The sequence below is a fragment of the Lactuca sativa genome, chromosome 4, assembly GCF_002870075.4.
Source record: "Lactuca sativa cultivar Salinas chromosome 4, Lsat_Salinas_v11, whole genome shotgun sequence".
NCBI classification, from domain to species: Eukaryota; Viridiplantae; Streptophyta; class Magnoliopsida; order Asterales; family Asteraceae; genus Lactuca; species Lactuca sativa.
Genome location: NC_056626.2, coordinates 408,898,498 through 408,914,871, shown reverse-complemented (window position 1 = coordinate 408,914,871; position 16,374 = coordinate 408,898,498). Strand labels below are relative to the sequence as shown.

At 37.6% G+C, this 16,374-nt stretch overlaps 1 pseudogene; it reads right to left on the bottom strand.

Annotated features, from left to right (window-relative positions):
• Positions 1-15,266: 15,266 nt before the first annotated feature.
• LOC111921826 (calreticulin-like) overlaps positions 15,267-16,374 on the bottom strand; it is a 15,910-nt pseudogene continuing 14,802 nt past the window's right edge.

Sequence of the window (16,374 nt, the reverse complement as noted above, 5' to 3'; positions counted from 1 at the left end):
TAAAACCCTCAGAATTGAGCAAACCCTCGAGCGAATACTCGAACTTAACTCAATCATAACCAGACTTCCAACCCGAATCCCTAAATTTTGTTGTCAATTACCGAGAAGACGTGATACACATAATGGGTAGTTTTACCGAACCCCCGATTCACACAACCCTGAACCAAGCAGCCACTAGGGCCTCCATTTTCCCTATCGGGTTACGAAACTTATCCCCATTTCAAAACCCTTCCCACATCCGCATCGCGGGGTAACACTCCCCCACTTATATTCGACTAAGCCTTCATAATACATGAAAACTGGAGGATTCTCAATCCTTCTCACTTCCCGACGACCGATCTAAGGCCGACCAACTCTTTCCCACTAGTGTTCCATTACTAGCCCATCCCGAATGATCACACACCTCCAAGAACCAGATGAGAACTTGCTGAACTACAGAGAACCCGTTACCCACTAATGCTTGAGCGACCCCACACTCATGCCCTGAAGGCCAAAAGATAAATGCTCCAACTAATACCTTGCCCACGAACCCCTTTCCGCTGGCGCTTCCGTCCGTCGATCACGAACGGTTGCTAATACCACAGAGTCCCGTCAATGCTGAATGACCATTCTGAGAAACCCTACCTGCAGACTTCCCCCATAATACCCCTTTTTCCAAAGGTGTTTCAATAAACTTCCCGCTCCTAAGCACTAGAATCAATCTCTTCAGGGTTCGCACCCTGACCCAATTATCAGCTCAAACGTCCATAGCTGAACTGCAGCGACTGAAACAACCTCTGTCCTAAACTGGGATACAACTACTCCCAAGACATAATCTGCACTCCCAATGTGTAATAGATTGTACAATCAATCCTTACCATCCAATGCAAGATATCCAAGGCATATCGGACTCCACATTTACTTATGCCAAGTCGACCCACCTGCGCTTTCCGGCGCTCGAATAATGTTGCAAACCTCTGCAACCAATTGACCCCAATGCTGGAGAACAACCTGCCCCCGGGTCACAAGTCTGCTCACTCCTTTGAGCTCGAGAAACTAAGAGGGAACAGTCCTTTCCCTACCAAACGTCAATCCAATTCATCAATTACCCATTTCACTTCCTGCTGCAAAACCCCAGCTGAACATAGTCATCACTCCTTTCCAGTGTTCCTGAGCCCTTGGAGGTTCCGCTCCACCCTGACCTCCTCCCGTAATCCTCAAAGTAGCCAGTGCTGGAGCCTGCAACGGTCTTGCAACAAGCTGTGGACAGTTGACCCTCAAGTGTCCAATCTGATGAAAGTGATAACGGATCCTCAAATCCTGAATCAAGGCTAACTGATGGCAATCACTCGCATAATGCCCCTCTTTCCCACACTTATAGCATGCACCACCGGACCTACCAACTCCGGTATGACCCTTCACGCACTTCTCACAAGTACGGCTGCTCCGACTTCCCAACCTGGAATCAACGGTCTTGGACCGTTTCGGCGTCGGTTGCGACTGCACCGGGGCGTGCCTCTGCTCTCGCAACTGTAACTCAATCTCCAACTCACGCCGCCTACTGCAACTCCAGCAAGGTCTCGCACCTCTGCATAGACACAAACTGCCTGATATCCCTCTTGAGCATACTTAGATATTGGGACATCTGAGCCTGCTCCGAAGTAAACTCGGGGAAAAACATCGCCCTCTCATTGAACATCCTGGTGATCTCCGTCAGCGACTCTAAATCCTGCTTTAGTTCCAAGAACTCTTGAGTCAACCTTTCTCTCTCAACCCTCGGAACATATCGAGTGCTAAACATCTCCCGAAACTGATCCCAAGTAACCGCGGCCCGATGCGCATCCGAATAAGATCCCGTAATCAACCTCCACCAATCCCTCGCCCCAAGCCTCAAAAGGTTTAGAGCACACCTCACCCTCTGATCAGCGTGGCATGAACACGTGAAGAAACAACCCTCCACATCTGACAACCACCTCATAGCAACGATCGTATCCTGAACTCCATCGAAAGTAGGGGACTTCGTATTATCGAAGTCCCGATACTGAAAACCTCGACCGATTCCTCCCCCTTTCCGCTGTTACAGCCGCTGTAGCTGCCGCGGCAACCACCTCCGAAAGAGTTGCATAGCGCTCATCAAGGTACTCAACCATGGCGGTCTTGATCGACCCAACTGATGGGTTTTGGTCCTAAGAACATCCTATGTGCTCATACAAACCCTAATGCTTGGATCTAGGTTTCTCTATTGTACATGCAAGTTATCCAAGACTATAAACCCTAATTCTAACATTCAAGTAATCACATTAACATGAGAATAGGTTTAAGATGTTACCTTGATTGTTATGTAGCAATAAAAATCCCAAATCTCCTTGTATTGACTTTGGAAGGCTTAGAGTCACAAGTGTCACTCCTCTAATGGCTCACAAACACCATAAGCAAGAGGATGAAGAGGAGAGAGGTTAGAGGCTGCCCCAAAACCGTGTGAAACCCTAGCAAGATGCTCAACCACGTTTTTGGTCCTTAAGGGATCTATATATAGTGAGGCAATTAGGGTTATCTAACAAGGAAACCCTAATTTGGTTGCTTAAGCCCTAAGCAACCCATGGACTTATTTAATCAAGCCCTTGGACGATTTCCTTATGGGTTTCCCATTAGAATTCGTCCACCCCTTGATTCAAGACAATCCATTGCCCAAATTGCAATTATCTTATAATTACAATTCCAGTCCCTTAAGTTTAATTAATCTCTTTTAGTCACAAAACTAATTACCAATTAATTATTGACTAATATTAATTAAACAATATGATTTCTCCTTTAATATATTATTCTCATAATATGTTAATAAATCATATTTAATCCTTTCTCTCCATAATTCATCCTATCAAGTTGCTTTGGTGAAGGCAACCCAAAAGGACCATGCACCATCGGGTCAAGTACATACCAAAATAGTTATGGACTTAGACACTAATCCAACAGTCTCCCACTTGGATAAGTCTAACAACTATTCTGCGTATGACTTCAGATCCTGATCTGCAATCGTAGCTTTCCAAAGCCGCTGTCAACTCTGATCATATCAGATACGCGTGTCCTTAGATAAGGGATCATATATTCCTCCATTCTAGATATCATATTAGATATGATTTTAAATCATTCTCTTTGTACTATATCTCGATTCCTGATTTATGACGACTGACTAATCGAACAAATCAAATTAGCCCTAGCCAGGCCGAGCATTTACGTTTGTCATCACAAAACCATCGAGGGGCCCAAAGATATCGCTTTTATCCTACTTTAGGTAAAAGGAACGGATAAAATTTGATACAATGCTTGCTTGCACTTACTAACCGAATCACACACAATAATATGTTTTATAACACCAAGTTACTAGTGCGTTTCAATATTATCAATGTGCAACCGATTTGCAAGATACAACTCACACATCTCAGTTTCAAGAATATAAGATGTTATCGTCTCACCAGTCACTCGTGACATAATCCATGGAGTGATCCAAGTGAGCGTGGGTTTAATCCAATGCTCAAATTCATATTCATAAGCACTCGTGAACGTTGCAACAAACATTTGCTTATGTCTAATACTCTTTTAGACAATCCACACACCAATTCACGACAGTCTTCATTCATACCTACTTCCAACATATGAACGACTGTGGCCCGTTCAAATAATTTGACTGTTCTAAACCAATTAAATTATTCAGGAAGTCAAAACATGCAAAGTGAAACACAAGAATAATACTAATCCCATATGGCCTCAACCCTTTGAGCATAAATAAAACTCCTTTTATTTATCACCATATCGATTACTCATTATTTATCGTTTCGGGTAATCAACTTCTTACTTGAATTACTACACTTGTCCCATACTCTCAGCATGCACACAATGTTTACCTATGGTTCTTACTTTGTGAAATAGATCACATTGAACACATTTCCAATCATTCTCATTTCACAACTCTAAATCCTTTTTCATAAGTTTAAGAATATCAAATTCTTGCCACTTATAGAATATGCTAGATTCTAACATTTTATGCAATGATCCTTTCGTAATGTCACTGCATCAAAGTCACAAAGACTATTTCCAATGATATTACAAAGTCCTCTATCGGAGATTGTTACAAGACAACTCCATAGACGTGATGCCTCTCACTCAAAATACATTCTTTGAACATCCTTGTGCATAGAAGTTTCTAATCTAGTCATAGATTTCTCAATATTCAATTCTCAATATGGACACGTTTCCATATTTTCCATATGACAACTCATTCTTAATAGAATCTTTTCTATTCATAACAAAGTTGATATGGTCCATCCAATATGGAAACATTTCCATGTTTTCCAATACTATACTTCCAACTACTCACAAGCAACCAATCCTCGTCGAACTTTGGATTGTCCTTTGATAGTTGTTTAATTATTTTAGTCAAAACCAATTCTAGTCCCCTTTCCCTCTAAATGCGCTCGACATTTGGAAAATTTTAGAATGGTCAAACATTAAAGCATTTGCAATCGATCCTATACCCAAAGCGTATGGGACATGATGCATAATGTTTTATTTGCTATGTTCTCAAAATTCGAATTGTGAAGAGAAATGTCGTAATCATAATCGAAATTTTAAGAACACACTATGTACCCTTGACTAAATTTATTAACATTTCTCAACCTAAACCTTTAGATTTGAAATGAAGCATAATATTCTCTCCCTTAATTATAGCAAAACAACTATTCCATCCTTACAACTTTGCAAAGAATGACTCTTGTTTTCTATAATTAATATTGCCAACTTGCAATACTTTCCTTAATAATCATACAATCATAACATTTATGCTCCCACTATCATGATGATTATTATAAAACATAAAACTTATGTTCCCACTAGCTTCGACATGTGTTCATAAACATCTTAACTTTCAGAAAAACAATGCTTATTGAATTTCTTAAGTTCATGTTTCTAATACTTAGTGCTTTGATAATCTTTTATCAAGGCTTCTTGAACTTATACACCTTTGCCTTAGATAGTTCATATGTGTGTGTAAACAATTGCCAAACCACACAATTCAAATTATGGAAAGTGATACCGTAACCATAATCGAATTCGAGAATGCAATTTTACAATCACTATCTTCTTAAAATCTTTCTTAGTGAAAGCATTTCCTCACAATCATTTTCATGAAGGAGGAAATCTTATGAAACTTAGATTTAAATGGTGTGTTTGTTCCTATCCATGTGAATTTGTCAAAACCAAAGTTTACGACAAATTCAAACTCATATGGATCGAACTTTCTTAATCTCGATTCCTTGTCTTATGGTAGCATAACTACCCACCATGTCTTCCAAGTAGTTAAGCAGCTCACCTTTTCTTATCAATGTACCTTTCATTGATTAAGGTGCTTTGCCTTTTATGCGTTCAAAATGAGAACTCATAGAACTCAGATGCATAATTAACTCGATTGGATTGGCACAGAAACAAAATAATGTCAACACGATAGGTTGCAAACCTCAACTCGTGTGCTAGTGATGATCGATAAGGTTTATTTGATTTGTTCTTGAAACCTTTCAAGACCATTAAGACTCCCACTGACTCCTTGACATATAAGATTCTCTTGTCAAAACATTTCTTGACAAATAAATATTCAAGAGTTAGTGTAGCTTTTATCAAGACAAAACACTTCATAACTTTGGTCCTAGTTGGTCTTTGTCTTATCCAAGACATTATTATTGGGTTTTGAGCAATCTAACACTTCCTAAGTGTGCATGCAAACCTAATAAACCTTGGATCTATGTTTGTCTAAATACATGCAAAATAATAATTTTCCAAGGTTCATAACCTATCTAACATGGCATGGGGTACTTTTAAACATAAAAGAATTAGATGAGATTAGATACCTTTTGATGATGAGTTCAATTCTTAAGGAGTTTGAGGGCCAAGCACCAATAGTGTGAATGCCTCAAATGGAATCACAAATCACCACAAACTCTTGGAAAACTTTGAGAGAGTGTATACACACTTGTAAAATCGGTCACACACAAACACACATACTCTAGTAACACTAGTCACACTAGTGGCCATTTCATGCAACATAAGCATGCTTATATAGTGTACATGATTAGGGTGAAACCCTAATAACCCATGACCTTTCCTTTTCCAAGGATCCATGGGTTAAAAGCTCCATGGATCATCCATGAACTTCCATATAAGCCTAGCCCATTAACAAATGAGTGTTAGCCCACACCATATAAAACAATAGCCCACAATTTAATTAGTCTTCCTTTTAATCTCTAAATTAATTCATAATTAATTTAAGACTAAGACTAATTAAATAACTTCATATTAATATATTATAACTTACAATATATTAATAAACATATGTGTATAACTCTCATAAAATTATCCATAAATAGTTCGGGTGAGATGCAACCCAAATGGACCATGCCGGGTTGGGTCAAGTATATACCAAATAAGTTATGGACTTAGACACCTTATCCAACAATTACAAGTTTCCACAATTGATGAATGTTATAAACCTTCTTAATACTTATTCACTCAATGTCATAATCTTAACTCTAAGACTTGTTTTGGAACGAAGTATGATTTACTTCTTGATTTAACCATTTCTTCAATTCTTGATTCCTCTTCTTAGACATACAATTGTACTAAGACTCACTTAGAGGATCAATTGAGATATGGTTCTTAATCATTAAGACCTATCATAAAGCATAAAAGGTACTCTCCCTTCTTCTTAGAATGGAGAAACTTTTATCTTTCTGCCTACTTGATTCTTCTTATTCGTTCTGCTATTGATTTAAACCTTTTTCAATCAATCTAGAATTACACTTAATCTTGTAAGTATAATCACATTTACTAAACCTTTAGTAAATCATGACGAATATCATTGTTACTCTTATGGTGGACTTGATCAACACACAACTTTGTGTACTCGATCTCCTAGTCCTTCACTTGACACTTTGTCAATGAATTAGTCTAATTTCCAAATATGAAATTTCTCATTCATCGTGCAACCAAGTTGTGTGATTCCAAGTTTCTGTCCAATTGAAACATGGGCGATGAGAAACTCTCCCTATTTGGTAAATTCTCGACATTCCATAAATAACATAATAAGAACCAAATCCATTATAGAAACATTTTAACATCAATTTTTCATACACGCCATTGCAAGGATAAATAAATAAAATTTAAAATCAAAATTTATTTTATTGCGGAAAAAATTTGTCCTTACAATGCAATTCATTGAAAAACTATGCTAATACATCTTTCTTAGCAATGTAATTGTAACTCTAAGTAGTAGCTCAAGAATCTAATCTTCGAGAAATGCGATCGAAATCCATTCCTTCACGGTTAGATTCTGCTCACTTCTTCCCTTAAGCTTCCTTTCTTTTCTTCGATCCTACAAAACATCAATTGTAATCTTATCACATTATGTATTAAGAATCTAGAATAGAAGCTTAAAAGAGTTAGTTAATGGATTTTACCTATATTAGAGCCATACGTTTCGACTCTCCCATCTCTTAGATCTCTTAGGTAAATGGGGCAGCTTCGTCTCCAATGCCCTTTCTCTTGGCAATAAAAGCAAATTGACTCTTTTGGAACATGACATGGAACTACTTCAAACATCGCCTTTCTCTTATGATCAAACCTTTTGATCATAGCATGTTTTTCGTTTCCATTGTCTATATCCATAGAGGTCTTGAAGGAAGATTCACCAATCAACTTTGCTTTTCTATTGTGCCAAACCATTGTTGATTCAGCAGCAATAAGCATATAGGTGAGATCTATAAGGGTCACGTCGTGGTTCATCATATAGTACTCTCTTACGAACTCACTATATGAGTCAGGAAGTGACTGAAGAACCCAATCAACAGCCATTTCCTCACAGACAACGGATCCCAACATTCTTAACCTATCAATGTGTGACTTCATCCCTAGGACGTGTGCACACACCGACTTTCCTTCTTTATGTTTACTTGCCAAAAGGGCTTGAGTGATCTTGAACTTTTCAAGCCTTCGAACTTGTGGGTTAGGGAGAATAATTGGAGGAGGTGGAGGAAGTGAAGCATGATTTCTTATTCCTCGATCGAATCGTGGAATACCATCTTCATGTGGAATGCTTGTTCCACGGGATTTGGGAAGACCATAGTTGTCGAACTTTGACATCTACAAAATGGGAGAAAACAAATTCAAGTTAGTTGATAGATTGAGTCCTTAGTAAATCACCCAAATGAGATACAAAGGCTAGGACCCAACACAATATTCTACAACTCGGGAGAGGGATGCCGTAACCCAAATTGCAGAACATTTGAAGGTAAGTGAATGACGATTCACTAATTTCCACCATGAAAAACGAAAAAGAAATTTAAGTTTTAAATCTATGAAAACTCCTAGATCCTTTTAGATTCATTGAACATTTCAATGGCATGTTTAAATCTCGATATGCCCCTCTATTTTGTGACTGGGATGCCGAGGATCACAAAGCGGGTGTGAATAACCATGCAAATTTACATGGTGCCCTCACATGTTACAGTCACCTATTCGATGTGCCGGTAAACCACACACGCTCCACCGAACTATGACAAACATTGAGTCACCCTTTGCTACCTTTGCTTAGAACCATTTAGTGTGCCAGTTAACCACACACGCTCCACTAACGTCTTCACAAGGGCACAAAGTGTAATTTCATGGAATTGCATCAATTCACTTTTGCCTAAGTAACTAAGATTGGGAATTTGAAAAACATTTAGTTACTTTATTAATTCATTATACTTATAATGGAAGGTTTCGTCCTATCCTACCCATTCGGCTAACGACCCTCCACTAGTCAAGAGTGCGGTGGGTAAGAGTGGATACCCATTCAATCGCCATTTTATAGGCAATTTCCTTAAACACCCCTTATAGACCAGCTTCGTGAATGAGGCCTACTAACGGTAAAACTGACGTTTACTCATACATATATATAATGTTAGACTTTTAATGTTATATACATAGTATAGGGTGTATTTTACACTTTTAAAATATTAGGTGGTCAAATTTAACAATTATACTTTTAATTCAATTAAGTTGTAAACCAAAACTTTTATGGATTTATTAAATCTCTTTTAATTATACACCTTAATTAATTAATAAAACCATAAGGGTGTGATTTGAACCTTTTCAAAACAATACTAGGGTTTTAGAATTTAACATTCCTAACTACACTTTTAATCAACTTTTAAATTCCAAAACTTGAGGACAAGTTTTGAAACATTTCAAAACATCAGGTTTTAGAATTTAAATATACATCAAATTAAACTATTAATCCAAAATTTTAAATTCCAAAACTTGAGGGCAAGTTTTGAAACATTTTTCAAAACATTAGGGTTTCAACTATTTAAATTTCAAAACAACAAAACTTTTGAGGTCAAATTTAAACAATAAAACCTAAAGGGGAAAGTATGAAACATTTCATAACACAAGGATCAAATAACAAATAATCTAAATTAACAATTAATCACATAATTATCCATATTTGATTTATTTAATGATTTCTTGCAAAACAATTTACCAATTTAATCAAAATAATTAATCAATTATCACATAAGAAAACAATTATCTTATTAATTGATAAATATCTTCAATTAGATCAAGAATATACTCATATATATAAAAAAAACGGATTTATATTGATCTAATGTGATAAGGCAACTTTCTATAAGCAAAAACAGCAAGAAATCGCGAAGATATCCCCATCTGAAGAGTTGACTCGTCAAGTCAAGCATGGACTCGTCGAGTCTGCATGGACTCGGCGAGTTCAGCTATGGACTCGGCGAGTCCAGCCTCCAGAAACCAAAAATTCAAATTTTTCAACCATATTAAGCATCAATACAATTGAAACCAACCTGTCTCTGATACCACTGATGGGTTTTGGTCCTAAGAACATCCTATGTGCTCATACAAACCTTAATGCTTGGATCTAGGTTTCTCTATTGTACATGCAAGTTATCCAAGACTATAAACCCTAATTCTAACATTCAAGTAATCATATTAACATGAGAATACGTTTAAGATGTTACCTTGATTGTTATGTAGCAATAAAAATCCCAAATCTCCTTGTATTGACTTTGGAAGGCTTAGAGTCACAAGTGTCACTCCTCTAATGGCTCACAAACACCATAAGCAAGAGGATGAAGAGGAGAGAGGTTAGAGGCTGCCCCAAAACCGTGTGAAACCCTAGCAAGATGCTTAGCCACGTTTTTGGTCCTTAAGGGATCTATATATAGTGAGGCAATTAGGGTTATCTAACAAGGAAACCCTAATTTGGTTGCTTAAGCCCTAAGCAACCCATGGACTCATTTAATCAAGCCCTTGGACGATTTCCTTATGGGTTTCCCATTAGAATTCGTCCACCCCTTGATTCAAGACAATCCATGGCCCAAATTGCAATTATCCTATAATTACAATTCCAGTCCCTTAAGTTTAATTAATCTCTTTTAGTCACAAAACTAATTGCCAATTAATTATTGACTAATATTAATTAAACAATATGATTTCTCCTTTAATATATTATTCTCATAATATATTAATAAATCATATTTAATCCTTTCTCTCCATAATTCATCCTATCAAGTTGCTTTGGTGAAGGCAACCCAAAAGGACCATGCACCATCGGGTCAAGTACATACCAAAATAGTTATGGACTTAGACACTAATCCAACACCAACATCTACGCCAACTCAGCTCGAAACATATCAGCAATCTCATCATGCAGGATCTCACGAATCCTGGCATCCAACTTGTCCGTACTCATCTGACCAATGGCCCCAGGTGGTGCTGATCCACCCTGTTCACCTCTCTTGATCTCGATCCCGAACTGGATCTTGCCCTGAGACGTCTCATAATCTCCATACAGAAAATATACCCCAGGACATTAGGCATTCCTCATGATAACCCCAAGAACTAGCTCCCAACAAAACCCTAGGGGTTGTGACTTCCTTGATACGCATATGGGTCATGTGCTTTCAGTAGTACGGGCCCATACTACCTTCCACACCTACCCATATTTGTCTCAAGTATCACCACAACGCCCTAACAATATCATCAACATAGGAAATGCGTTCAAACCTCATTCTAAGGGAATACCAAATACCTCGCATCTAGACTCACTATTTATCACGACTCTCACATCCATGAAACTTCCATCATCCCCTGCAGCGCTAATGCATGCTAGCTGCACATAACGCTGGACCCAATAGACCTTCGAATATCCGATCCTACCCGAAGGCCGAATCAACATTCCCAGGCTATAAGGTCTTTATTATGCACAACCGTGATGCATACACTATACATCTACAGTTATAATGTCAATTCCACATACAAGAAACCCTAGGCTAATAGGCATCATGCAATCAGGCAAATCTATCATGTGATTCCTAAAGATCCCTAGCCTAGCACTAGCATGTTGTTCTAACATATCATAATATCAAATAACTGCATGGTATTTTGGGGTTTACTTACAGCCTCCGGCTGATCGTACCCTCTGCATCCTCCATCCTATATTTTGAAAACCATTTTAAAACTTATTTCCAAAAATCTCCTTGATTTGTGACTGGATTCACACGAGTGTTCCTCCAATTCGCTCAAACCAAGGCTCTGATACCAACTTGTAACACCCATAAAATTTACGCCAGATTTAAACTTTTAAAACTAACAAACGAGCCAAATAGCAATTGTTTTTACAAAACATTTCCAATTCATATATCATCAGAGTGTCCCAAAATAGACCATGAGGATGCGGAGCGGTACGGTCATGCCTTCGCCTTTCCACAGTCTCCTGAAGTACCTGAAACAATACACTGAAACTATAAGCTCGAAAGCTTAGTGAGTTACCCCCAAAATACCAATACCACGATGGCAGAAACCATAGCCATAAAGATCAATCAAACAACATACATACTGGGCCATCGGCCGGACTGGCCCACCCTACTGGGCCTACAGTCTATCTGAATCTATCCCGAGCCTTCGGCATGACTGGTCCGCCGCGTGGGCCTACAGTCTCCCCGTACCTCTCAGAAGGTGTGTTGGCCTTCAGCACAAAGCAGGACCACCTCAACCCAACCAACAAGCAACTAACCATGTACGCATACTATCATATACTGGCACATACACATAGAAAACATATCTATCTCATTTACCATCAATCATAGAGTTTCACTCGTAACTAGAGCATCGACCTAACAGGTCACTAACATACCAATCCTTACGGATCATAAAAGCATAACATACTATCTATCCTAATTTCGATCTAACAGATCAGAATCATATGTAGCATACCATGACAACCGATCTAACCGATCTCTAGCATAACAACCATCCTAAACAGGATGAATTCTAACATAGCAATAACATAACACCCATCCTAAACCAGGATGAAATCTAACATGGGAATAACAAAGCAACCATCCTAAACCAGGATGTAAATCATAAAGGGCTGGCCTTGGTTCCGTAGACCCTATCGATATAGTGAGGACAACTCACCTCGCAACTGCTGACTGAAAAGATAACATCAAGCTGCTCCCACCTCCGACACGAACTCCACCGCTGATCAATACCAAAAGACCGAACTCAATAAATACCAATAATTACCAAAATACCCCTGGAAATCAACTGGTCAACTCTTGGTCAAAGTCAAAGTCCTCAGTCAAAGTCAACCTTCCTGACTGACTCTACTCGCCGAGTCAACCCGCTGACTCGTCAAGTCCCTATGCTCTGAAAACTCCCATGACGCAACTTAACTCACCGAGTCATCCCTCGGCTCGCCGATTCACCGTTCAACTAGAAAAGGTTTCGACTCCTCGACCAGACTCGCCGAGTCCAAGAACAGACTCGCCGAGTCCAAGGACAGACTCACCGAGTCCAAGGCAATATTTAACAGACTCGCTGAGTTGTTCTTCCAACTCGTCGAGTTTCTGCCCATCTTCATACAACTCGCCGAGTCCACCCATGTGACTCGCCGAGTTACTATGCGACTCAAGACTGATATCAAGCCGGACTCGCCGAGTCATCTCCCAGACTCGCCGAGTCTACTCGTAACATCCTCATTCAGACAATCACAGACCATTCCATTGTTTCCAATACATAGATCTGGACTCGTAGGGCCAGATTCACACGTAAAGTTTCCAACTTTACGTGCATGCAAGGCTCAACAAGCTCCAACCAAGCTACAAAAAGGTTTTGGGACAAAGGCACTCTCAAACAGGTCCAAAGACTGATGATTTCTGCCCTTATGACTCCAATACAACCTGGATCTGAAGTTGCAACTTCAGATCTAACCTCTAAACCCGAAATAAATCCAACCCAAACTAAAGAATCCCCAAGACAACCAGCAAGGATGAACCACAAAGGAAAAATCTTAAGGCAAGAGCGCCTTACCTCTGAGATGTACACAAATCTGATGTAGATCTCAGATCTTTACAAGCCTCTTGATGCTAGCTCCTAATTCTCAAGCTCCTTTCACAATTTCCTCTTCTAAGCCCCAATCTTCCCAACAATGAAGCCTCACACGAAATTAGGGTTTTCTGGAACTAAAAGGGAAGGTAGAGAGGCTGAGGGTGGCTATAATGTGCTTTATATATGGCACAAAGCCCGAATTAGGGTTTTTCTCCCTTCAGCACCAACTCGTCGAGTTCAGCTGCCGACTCGTCGAGTTGGTCACTTAACACGTGTCCTGAATCGCGACCCGGCTCACCGAGTCTATCCATCGACTCGCTGACTCGACCTTCCTTATTTACACTTAGAACCCTGAGCTTGTACTTCTGAACTCGGGGTGTTACAATTTTACTTTTGGAAACATGTATAATTCTAGAGAGCATGCATCAAATAAAATATTTTACCATTAAAATATATTTATATAATATATTTGGCAAATAGTTTTCGATGACATATATAAGCGTGTTTCTGTTTTTGTTTAAAAGTAAAAGTACATTTATAATGTGTATTGTTGATTTCGGTTAACAAATATACATGAAACGTCAATATTTAACAATTGTAATTTTCAAAAAATATTTATTCAACTAAAATAGAAAATATATTAGGTTAAAGTTTTAGTTTAGGATATTTATTTTACTTTAATATAAACTTATTATTTATTATTTCGTCGATTTTGAATAAATTATATTAAACAATTATCTTTGCTATAAAATTTGTCAAATTTGAAATTAGGTAAACTCTTATAAAATTATAAAAACTTTCACTTTCGTTAAGTATATAAAACCATCATATAATATAAACTTTAAATGATTGATTTAATTATTTTCAAAAGGATAAATTATGACAAGCAAATTTCGTAGTCTTGCAATTTATAGCAATGAACTCTCACTACTAAAACCATTTTCAAAAGCCCTCCTAGCCAAAACCCATAAACACCAAAAGCAATTAGACCAGAAAATCAACCTCATTACTTACAACAATATTCATCCAAAAACAGTAGGCATCAAATTAATGCATCAAACTCTGTGTATATGTATGGTTGTTTACATTTAATTCCAAAGTCTGATACCAAAAAAACAGAAAAAGAAAAGTGCATTGCTATTTTTTAAATTTCCACCCAAAGTCGTCTTGGTAAATGTAATGGTCCCGCCCCTATGAAAAGTGTAATGATCAGTTCTACTATTCTATTTGTGACCAAATTCAGTTCACTACAACAATATTTATCGAGAAACAACAAGCACTGAATTGGGGCTGTGTGAGTATACATGGAAAATAAAGAGCCAAATTCATTTTTCTGAGCGAAAGAATTAGACTTTTATCAGAAATTATCGATGACTTCGGGATAATCGCAAAGCGGGTAGTCGCCCGAGGATTAGTCGGCTCGCAAATCTTGTCGGAAACATCGGATCCTAAGAGGCAAAAAAACTATTATTGAAGTCAAACATAAGAAATCTAGAAAAAAACCTTAATGAACTAATATGAAAATCCAATTATTTTCCATGTCAATCAGTCGACCAATGGAGCATAGAGACCAAAAAAAAGGAATGTGGCAAAAAAACACCAAATTTAGAATTTAGCATGCGTAAATTTTTCATACAAAATTTTCAAGTAAAAAGTTATAAATTAAATCATATCTATATTGCTATTAGGAATGCAGTATGTTTCATGAAACCATAACCATCTTATAATCCTGTCTTTTTTGCATGATTTGACCGAATGATTGATAACCAAAATCAAAACCTGATCAATTAATTAAAAGTGAACCTGATAATGGAGAAAATTAGTAGAAAACTCAGCATTCAATCAATAGCCCTTCTTTTCTGAAAGAAGACATCATTCAAATTTGTAGCCAATACAATCAAAGAGCTAAATGGTTCCTTGATCAACCTATTACAAACACCCCATCATAGTTATAGTATAGTCCTTTTTAAGATGATTGGTAACACCCCATCAAGCTTAACCCTCAATAGCTGTGGTGTATTAAATCAACATCAATGAAACAAATGATTTACTCAGAGTATCCTTGAAATACACTTAAAATTATATTTTGAACTTTTTTTTTTGTAAAACAGCCCAACCATACCTAAAGGTGACCATAACTAAACGTGAACGCTGATGTCTATAACTGTACAAACCACTCAAATACACACTCAAGTCCACCTTGTACTGCATATTTCTAATAAAAACAAACAATACCAGTATGTATGTACAAGTAGCAGTGACTACAAATCGAAGCATTAGAGAAAGAAAAATGAACAGAGGGTTTCCAAACCAAAATGTGTCTTCTGATTTGTCATCGTCTTGATGTGTTAATGACTGTTGAGTTAATGACCGTTGATTGACCAATCAAACCTAAAATCAAAAGACACCATATAGAATCAACACACGCTAAGTATCTGTGGGATTTTTTAAAAGAAAAAGATTAGTGATAACCATAAAAGGATACATATTAACACACACAAATGCACAAATGTGCACACCAATAGGATCTATCTCCTAGCTATGTTACAAAATAGGAAAGAAATCGAAAATTCAGTGTTTATTTGATCTAATTCTAACCTTAATAGTTGTATCTTAACTTCCTGTGCATTGCCATTATGTGTAAGATTATGTGGCAGTCCATCAACAGAAGAAAAGCAACGTCAACATTCTCGGTAAGGACTAAAAAACCATGTATTGATTAAATTGGTTGGAAAATTAAAGGTATGTTGGTATTATAGGATAAAGCTAAAGTATGTTGCTCATATTTGTTAAATAGAGAAAAGTACATTGCTATTTTAGCAATTAATTTTTTTAACTTAAAGCGATTAAGGTGGACAAAGACTTAATCTAGTAAGCTATATATAGGATTATAGGTGTATATCTCTTACTCAATACATAAAGAACCAAGCAGTGAAAATCATGGAA